We start from the raw sequence: 8,967 nt of genomic DNA on the forward strand, positions 1-8,967 counted from the left end.
ACCTGGGTAAAGATTAGACTCTGTCCGTTTCTCTTTCATGCTTTCTCCCTCGGTCCTGCCAAAGGCTCAGCAGACACCCACCTGAGGTTTCATCTCCCCTGCCCTCCACTCCCGTTTGCCAGCCTTTCCCAAGGAGAGGGCCGCAAATGTTCCCGAATGGACCTCTGGGATGTCCCCGCGTCCTGTTAGCCTGAGCTCCTCCCCGTGACGTTTCTCCAGGACCTGGCCTCACCTCCTCTCCCGGTTGCTGCCCTTGGCCTTCACGGCTCTCGGTCCTGCTGTCCCAACACCTCCTGCCTTGGCGGAAGAACCAGGACCACCATTTACCGCTCAGAACGGTCACAGCAGCCTCAGCTCTATGCATGAAGCCCTGGGCTTTTCAAGCAGTGGAGTGGCAGTGGCAGTGGAGTGGCAGTGGCAGTGGCAGTGGAGTGGCAGTGGCAGTGGAGTGGCAGTGGCCGAAGCAGTGGAGTGGCAGTGGCAGTGGAGTGGCAGTGGCAGTGGCAGTGGAGTGGAGTGGCAGTGGAGTGGCAGTGGCAGTGGAGTGGCAGTGGCAGTGGCAGTGGAGTGGCAGTGGCAGTGGCAGTGGCAGTGGAGTGGAGTGGCAGTGGAGTGGAGTGGCAGTGGAGTGGCAGTGGAGTGGCAGTGGCAGTGGAGTGGCAGTGGAGTGGAGTGGCAGTGGAGTGGCAGTGGAGTGGCAGTGGCAGTGGAGTGGCAGTGGCAGTGGCAGTGGAGTGGCAGTGGCCGTGGCAGTGGAGTGGCAGTGGAGTGGCAGTGGCAGTGGAGTGGCAGTGGAGTGGCAGTGGAGTGGCAGTGGCCGTGGCAGTGGAGTGGCAGTGGAGTGGCAGTGGCAGTGGAGTGGCAGTGGAGTGGCAGTGGAGTGGCAGTGGCCGTGGCAGTGGAGTGGCAGTGGAGTGGCCGTGGCAGTGGCAGTGGAGTGGCAGTGGAGTGGCCGTGGCAGTGGAGTGGCAGTGTCAGTGGAGTGGCAGTGGCAGTGGAGTGGCAGTGGAGTGTCAGTGGAGTGGCAGTGGAGTGGCAGTGGCAGTGTAGTGGCAGTGGCAGTGGAGTGGCAGTGGAGTGGCAGTTTCACTCGGCCGTCAGGTTGCAGGTTGCTGGTCCGCTCGCTTGATCCCAGGAAACCCAGCAATGCCAGGTGGGCATGTCTAGGAGACAGAGCCCCAGGCTCTAGGGAGCACAGCGGGACTGCCCTGCGGGAAAGGACACTTACAGGGGAGCGTGGCACACACGGCGCAGGCCGCGCCCGCGCCCTCTCTGCTGAGCCTCGCCCTGCTGCTGGCCCTCCTCCCTCAGGGCTGTCTGCTTTGCCTGTCCCTGTCCCTCCCGAAGGAGGGGCCCCTGCATCCTCACTGTCCTCTGTTTTAGGTAGGAGGAAATAGAAGAAACTGCATCATGATCTCACCACAGTCGTCTCCTGCCTGTGGCCCCTTTGCAGGGCTTGCCATCGCTGTTTCTGAAGGTCTGTTCATTCAGTGTTACATTGTCATCCCAACTTCCCTGTTACTTAGTTAACAGTTAGATATTTGACTTAAATTTTACGATGGAAAAGGCTCCCCAAAACAGCCTTAGTACAAAGGAAGAGACTGTCAATTCATTTAAATCTATAGAGTGATTCCTGTTATAAAACAAAACAAGGACAGCAATGTGTTCCAGGTGGCACCCCCTGGGACAGGGATGGGAATGGAGTAGACGCTAGCCTACAGGCCCGGGCAGGACTCAGGACCAAAGGCTGGGATGAACTAGTCTTAAGAATGTTTAAATAGTTTTATGGTTAGTCTGCCTTTGCTTTTACTATAAAATTATGTGTTCCTGAACTGTATGTATACATATACATACATATATAAATGTATGTGTCCTTATATAATCAAATATATAGAGAAATGAGAGAGACTTATTTATTTTTCTTATTTATATAAATATTATTTTGGTAAAATTCTAAAATCCAATTTATTCACTTGAAATTACACTTTTAAAAATTCATGGTAATGCATAAAATGACAATTGTTTTCAGCCACTGCATGTTATTACATTTTATGGATATAATAACTACAATTTTTGGTCATTGCCCCTTTAATGGATATTTGGATTGTTTCCATTGGTGAGGCAATGGCTCTTATGCACATGTGTAGCTGTCCTTTGAAGGTATGTATCTGGAAAGGAAATGCTGGCTTATGGGGTATGAAGACCTTCATCTTTACCAGATGTTATTGAATACATCTCCAGTGTGCTTGTACCAATTTACAAGTAACAGTAATAGATAGGCATTCCTTTTCCACATATCCCTTTCAAAACGGGCTTGGTTAGTACAGTGGGAAATCAAAAGGGGACACCCAAATACAAATTTCTGAGAAGGCAGCATCCAGGGGTCTTTCATTACCATCTTAGTAATGTAAACACCTCTGTGTGTGCTTGTTTTCTGCTCTTCCAATCATGCTCTGTCATGTCAGAATAACTAACAGCAAGTTTTATAAATAGCTGGTTAGGAAAGTAATGCTACAGGTAGGAAATGGCTTGCAAATGGACTATAACTTGGTGATAAAAGAGCTCCTTGCATTCAGTGAGTCCCATGGCATGACCTCCTAAATGTGAACCATGCCGCCAGGCAGCCTGTGAGGCATACATTTCCGTGCATAAGCCTTACGTCTGCATTTATAATTTCTTGTACTAAATTTTTGTGAAACAAAGCAGGGGGTATACAAAGAAATTAATGAAGAAGATAAAACAAATATGGGGAGATATATTGTTTTTATAAATGTTTTTTTCAAGTCATTTGATTTATAACTACATTATCAGATATGAAACATCTGATCCTTTAATGTAAATGTGGATGTTTCCTCCCTGGGAATGTGCGACTCTTATTTAGGAAGCCACTTATCACACTTTGCAAACCACCTATCAAAATGCATTTTTTTTTTTTTACTATTTTATTCAAACCTGTTCTTTTGATACATTGCTTCATCCATTCATTCAATAGTCATTTATTAACTTTTTACTATAAGCAGAGCATTATAGAGTATACTAAGATACAATGATACAGCTTCCACCCTGGGGGAACAGGTACTCCAGAGGAGCATCACAATACAGGGGCACAACATTCTGTTTATTTTTTTTAAATTAAGAGTAAGTTACCCCCTCCAAAAATAAAATGATGTAAGTCATTCTCGCTTTGTAAAATAAAGCTAATTAGAACCAGTAATTAATTCATCATTCAAATGAACAATTTTTTGTTTCACACACTTCTAAGTTTTCTTTTTCCTCTGCCCCTTTAAAACAGAAAAACAATAACAGTTCAGATACCCTTTCTTAAATAATGAAAGGATAGTAAACTGGATCATGCTTCTTAGCTGTTACAAAGAGATGAATTTCTCACCCCTCTTTTTCTGCCTACTTAAAAAGATATCCATCCAAAAAACTAGAAAAAAGGAAAAGAATTCTGGATACAGAGAAGAAGAATCTGTGAAACTAAGGTAAACTGGTTCTGGAGCAAATATATCAAGAGGGGTCCCGTTTGCCGAGATGATATGCAAAAGAAGCCTAATTAGAGGCCTGTGCACTCCTGAGCAGTCCAGTCCCGTTTCTCTCCTTTTCAGGTGTAACTGATTTGAAATAACAGGTGAAGCCAGACTAAGCTTTAAACAAAAAATTTATCCATTAGACTTTTTAATGGAGATACATAAAAGATAAAGTTTATGGTACAAAACAGGCAACAGTTGATAAATCGAGGGCATGCAAATACTGAACAAAATGATTCTTAATGTTTGCGATTCCATTGCTTCAAGTTATCAGCAGTGCCTGGACTGGAAGAGTCATCAGTTTGAAAACGGGCATTGACAAAAAAAATAATTCGTTTCTGTAGATGCTTTAAAATTTTAAAATGAACTGTATGTTAATAAACACTGACTTTATAATCATTCAGTATACAGTTTATATATCTATATATATATGAGAGAGAGAGGGAGATGAAATTGGAGCTAGATTGAGAGGGAGAATTAAGAAGACACTAAAAATCTTCAGACACCCCAGTGTTCTCCACCAAGAACTACTTTCTCATTTTGAAAATCTCTTGTTCTACCATTATTTTAATATACTTACCTTGTTCCTTGGTTCTTGGCCTTGCTCAGTGTGGTCATTTGGTCTTCGCAACATCTGCCTGTATCTTCAGACATCTCCCAAATGCTGCCCCAGGCCCTTTGGTAGCTGCAGCAGACAGCTCGGCGACGCTCTGCATGCAGCTGCTTTGTAGATGGCAGTCAGGTCAGGCGCAGCTGGTGCAGCTGCAGACCCCTGCGCTCTGCAGTACACTGGTTGTTTTGTGCAGAACATTTTCTTCACAGTTCCAGCTTTGACAGTAAGCGTCCGCAACCTTGGATCTCCCCAAGAGCAAAGTTCCCACGAAATTGAGATATTTATTATAGGAAAAATACATGAAACATATAGACAAAGTACATTAGAGTTAATTTAGACTTAATACTGCATGTTCAGTGCTTTCTTCTGATGCTATTTATAGGCCAGATCCTTGAGAAAAAGTTACCGCATTGAATACACGCCTTGCTGAATGGTGGCTCAAAGCGTAGGTGTGTCCTGTGTGCCATGGAGAGGGGTGCTTCACTGGAGGGGAGTTGGCAAGTGAGGCCTGTTTTTGTTATTTGTCTACATTCCTCTTCTTACTGTTGCCTAATGCAGGCCCTGACCCACTGTAAGCATTCATGAAATGTTAGAAAAGATGATAGAAAAGATGTCACCAAAAACATTGTTTTGGTTTGGGTCATGTTCCTTTGATTATTTAGTCTGAAAAATGGATGAGAATTATGATCTTGCTCCTAAATTCAAGTTAAAGTCAGCCGTGATTTGAATAAGGTGTGAAAGTATGCTATTGTATTTTTGGCACAACTGGAATAATTCTGTGCTTGCTTAAAGTGAAGTCCATTTATATTTTGTATAGTTTTATTTTTTTCTTTTGGAATCCCCTTAGTCATGTTTTTCTCAAGTTACTAAATAGATTCTAGTGTACCGCTGTCAATAGAAATATATTTTGAGCACATATGTAATTTAAAATTTCCTAGGAGCCACATTAAGATATAAAAAGAATCAGGTAAAATTAATTTAAATAATATACTTTATTTAACCAGCTATTTCCAACATTTCAAAATGTGGCACTAGCCAGTTTTTAAGTAATCAGTATCCACATGTGGCTCGTGGCTGCTGTTTCAGGTTTAGAAATCCTAGTCTGTTTATCCAGCAAGAATAAGTACTTGGCTGGTGACAGATTAAAAATTGTTTGTTAATCTCATGTTTTCCCTTACATATATTCCTGTTGATCTCTCCCTTTATGTCCATCAAGATTTGCTTCACATATTTAGGTGCTCCTATGTTGGGTGCATAAATGTTTATAGGGGTTATATCCTTTCTTTGGATTACTCCTTTGATCATTATGTAGTGTCTGCTTTGTCTCTTATGATAGCCTTTGTTTGAAAGTCTATTTTCTGAGTTATAAATATTGCTACTTCAGCCTTTGTAAATAGTTCCATTTGCTTGAAATATTCTTACCCATTCCTTTACTTTTAGTTCTTGTGTATCTTTTGTTCTGAGTTGGGTCTCTTGAGGAAAGAATATATATGGGTCTTGCTTTCACGCCCATTCAGTTACTTAATGTCTTTTGATTGGAGCATTTAATCCCATTTACATTTAAAGTGATTATTGGTAGGTACGGACTTATTCCCATTTTATTCTTTCTAGTGTGTTCCTGTTTTTTTTCTCTTCTGTTTCTTAAAGCAGGCCCTTTAACATTTCTTGTACTACAGGTTTGACGGTAACCACCCACTTTAGCTTTTTCTTGTCTGGAAAACTCTTTATATCTCCTTTAATTTTAAATGATAGTCTTGCTGAGTGAAGTAGTCTTGGTTGTAGGTCCTGGCTTTTCATCACTTTGAATATTTCATGACAATCCCTTCTGTCCTGAAATGTTTATGTTGAGAAATCAGCTGACAGTCTTATGGGAGCTCCCTTGTGGGTAACTCATTGCCTTTCTCTTGCGGCTTTTAAGATTCTCTCTTTGTCTTTAACCTTTCCCATTTTCGTTATGATGCGTCTGGGTTTGGGCCTCTGGGTTCATCTTGATTGGGACTCTGCATTTCCTGGACTTGTGTTTCTTTTTCCTTCAGCAGGTTAGAGACTTTTTGGTCTTTATTTCTTCAAATAGATTATCTATCTTTTGCTCTCTTTCTTCTCCTTCTGGGTTTATGATGCAGAAGTTTTACACTTTATATTGCCCCTAAGGTCCCTTAAGCTATCCTCATTTTTAAAAATTCTGTTTTCTTTTTGCTGCTCTAATTGGGTGCTTTTTTCCTACCTTGTTTTCCAAATAGCTGATTCAGTCATCTTCTTCAGCTCACCTACTTTTTTTCCTTCCAGTGTATTCTTGATGTCAGGTATTGTATTCTTCATTTCTAATCAGTTCTTTTTCATGGTTTACATGCCCTTTTTCATTCTGGGGTAGTTCTCACTAAGTTTCTTGAGCACCCTTATTACCATTACTTTGAATTTTATAGCTCATAAATTGCTTGCCTCTATTTCACTTAGCTCTTTTTCTGGAGAGTTCTCCTGTTTTTTTCACTCGGGGCCTGTTTCTTAGTGTTTCCATTTTGGCTACCACTTTGTGTTTGTTTCTATGTTTTAGATAGTTCTTTTATGGCTCCCAATCTTCATGTGGTAGGTAGCCTTATATAATAGATGTCCTGTAGGACCTACTGGCATAGGCTCTTTGATCACCTGAGCTGAGTACTCTAGAAATGTCCCTTGTGTGGGTTATGTGTCCCCTCTTGTTGCAATTGAGCCTTGATTGCTATTGGCCCCTAGGGATCAACCCCTAGACTATCTTACTGTGAGTCTCAACCTTGATCATGGTGTGCAAAGTGTTATGCAGGTGCTGACCACACAAGTGGAATTTGCTTCAGCAGGGTTTAGTATCTGCTGAGATCTCCCTTTGGATATACTGTTAGGGAAACTAATTGGATTCTGCTCCAATGTTGTCTGAGCTGGTCACTGGATTTTTTTCTGGGACTCTTGGGAGAGTTTCTGGTGCAGGCCAATGTAAGACACTGTCTGTGTCTGGCCCACAGCAACCTGTTTAGAGCTACAAGTTATCCACAGTTTGTGGCTGCCTCTGCTGGGCTTGAGTGTGCATGGGAAAAACCAAGCTGTGCACCAAGGCTGGCTTGTATCAGCACTGGGCATGAAGGCATGTCAGTGAAAGTCCCAAGGCACCCTGATGTGATCCTTCTCCACCTGCTGGCTGCCTGTTAGGCTCAGTCACTGAAACAGACTCCGGAGGAGTCAGGAGGATGGGGTTATGGATCTCTCATGAGAGCGAGATGCCATTCAGGCTTCAGGGAAGGTGTTTCGTGTGGTCTCCGCCCCAGAGTCACATGACAGTCTTTCCCAGATTTTACCCTGACCTGTACATAGCAGAGACTATAGGAGTCAGGTGGGTGGGGCCTCCAGGGACGGGAGGTTGGGTCTATAGGAAGCTGGGAAGGTGTTTCTATTGGATTTCCTATGTGGGGTAAACACCAGTAAGGTTCTTGGGGAATGGCCATTACTCCAAAGCCAGACAACTCAGTCACTGACACCCCTGAGTTTGTGAAGACCTCTACAACCTGGCCAAGGCAACTGACTTCTCAGCAGAGCCTAAGTTTTGCAGTATAGGGGTGAGAAGAGGTCCAAAGGGTGGACAAATTGCTTTCCTATAGGAGGGGAGTGCTTCACCCGAGAAAGATGGTGACTGAAGTATTGGAGAAAGACTCAACACAAGGATCCTAGCAGCAGTCCCTCCAGCTCCCTTCTCAGAGCACAAACCTAGGATTATCCTCAGGGGACTCTAATTTGATCTGTCCTTCTTCCACTATAGCCCAAGGAAATGGGCAAATGAACAAAATTTTGTCCTTTGGCTCTTTAGGAGGGTGCTTGTGTCTCTAGAAAACTCCTGTCTCTCCTTGGTGGACAGAAATCCCACTGCTTTTCACAGTGGAGGTTATGTGCACACCTCATCCTGGCTCTGGTGCTCTGGGCTGGGGAGTCTGCCTTGGAGTTTAGGCCACACATCCCTGAAGCTGAGATACCCCTCTGGAATCTCAGCCACTGCCTGAGGGAGAGAAGCCAGCCTTTTCACATCTTTGACCTTTCTACCAGTCTCGATGTGGCTTCTTCTGTAAATCCTTGGTTATAGAAACCTCTTCAGCTAGTCTCCAGTTGGTTATTCTGGATGATTTTTCTATAATTTAGTTGTAATTTCAGTTTGGTCCTGGGAGGAGGTGAGTGCAGCTTCCACCTAATCCACCACCATCTTGAAATAGTCTTTTAAGACTTCTTTTAGAAGCACATAATCTTTTGACCCATACATTAATTTTTCTTTTTTAATAAGGAAATAAAAAACACACACATTTTTTTTTCTGTTCCATTAGTTGTGTTTCTACTTCAGCTGTAAGGGTTATCTTAAGTTTCATACTTACTACTGCTTTGTATCTACTATCTTCTAATTGTTTTTATCGCTTTGTCCTATTTCTCTGCATTCATATTATTTATCTCAACACTCTTTATGTTATTTTATCCATTTTACTTATGCTATTTAGTATAATCTAGTTACCTGAGTTACCTGTCATTTTCAAATTATATCTTGGTTCTCTAATGTTGTTTTTGACCCCTTAATTTGGTTCTGCATTTTCATTTTATTCAGCTATTTTACTATCATAAACTTAGTATACTGATACTTTGCATTTGTGTTTTCTTTAATTTTTCTTTGGGAAGAAACAGATGGACATTTTTCTTTATTTTCTTATTTTTAGGTAATTTTTTTAAAAAAATATATCTTTATTGATTTCAGAGAGAGAAAAGGAGAGGGAGAGAGAGATAGAAACATCAATGATGAGAGAGTCATTGATCAAGCCCACAACT

Source organism: Miniopterus natalensis, chromosome 6 (genome assembly GCF_054644295.1).
Source record: "Miniopterus natalensis isolate mMinNat1 chromosome 6, mMinNat1.hap1, whole genome shotgun sequence".
Lineage (NCBI taxonomy): Eukaryota > Metazoa > Chordata > Mammalia > Chiroptera > Miniopteridae > Miniopterus > Miniopterus natalensis.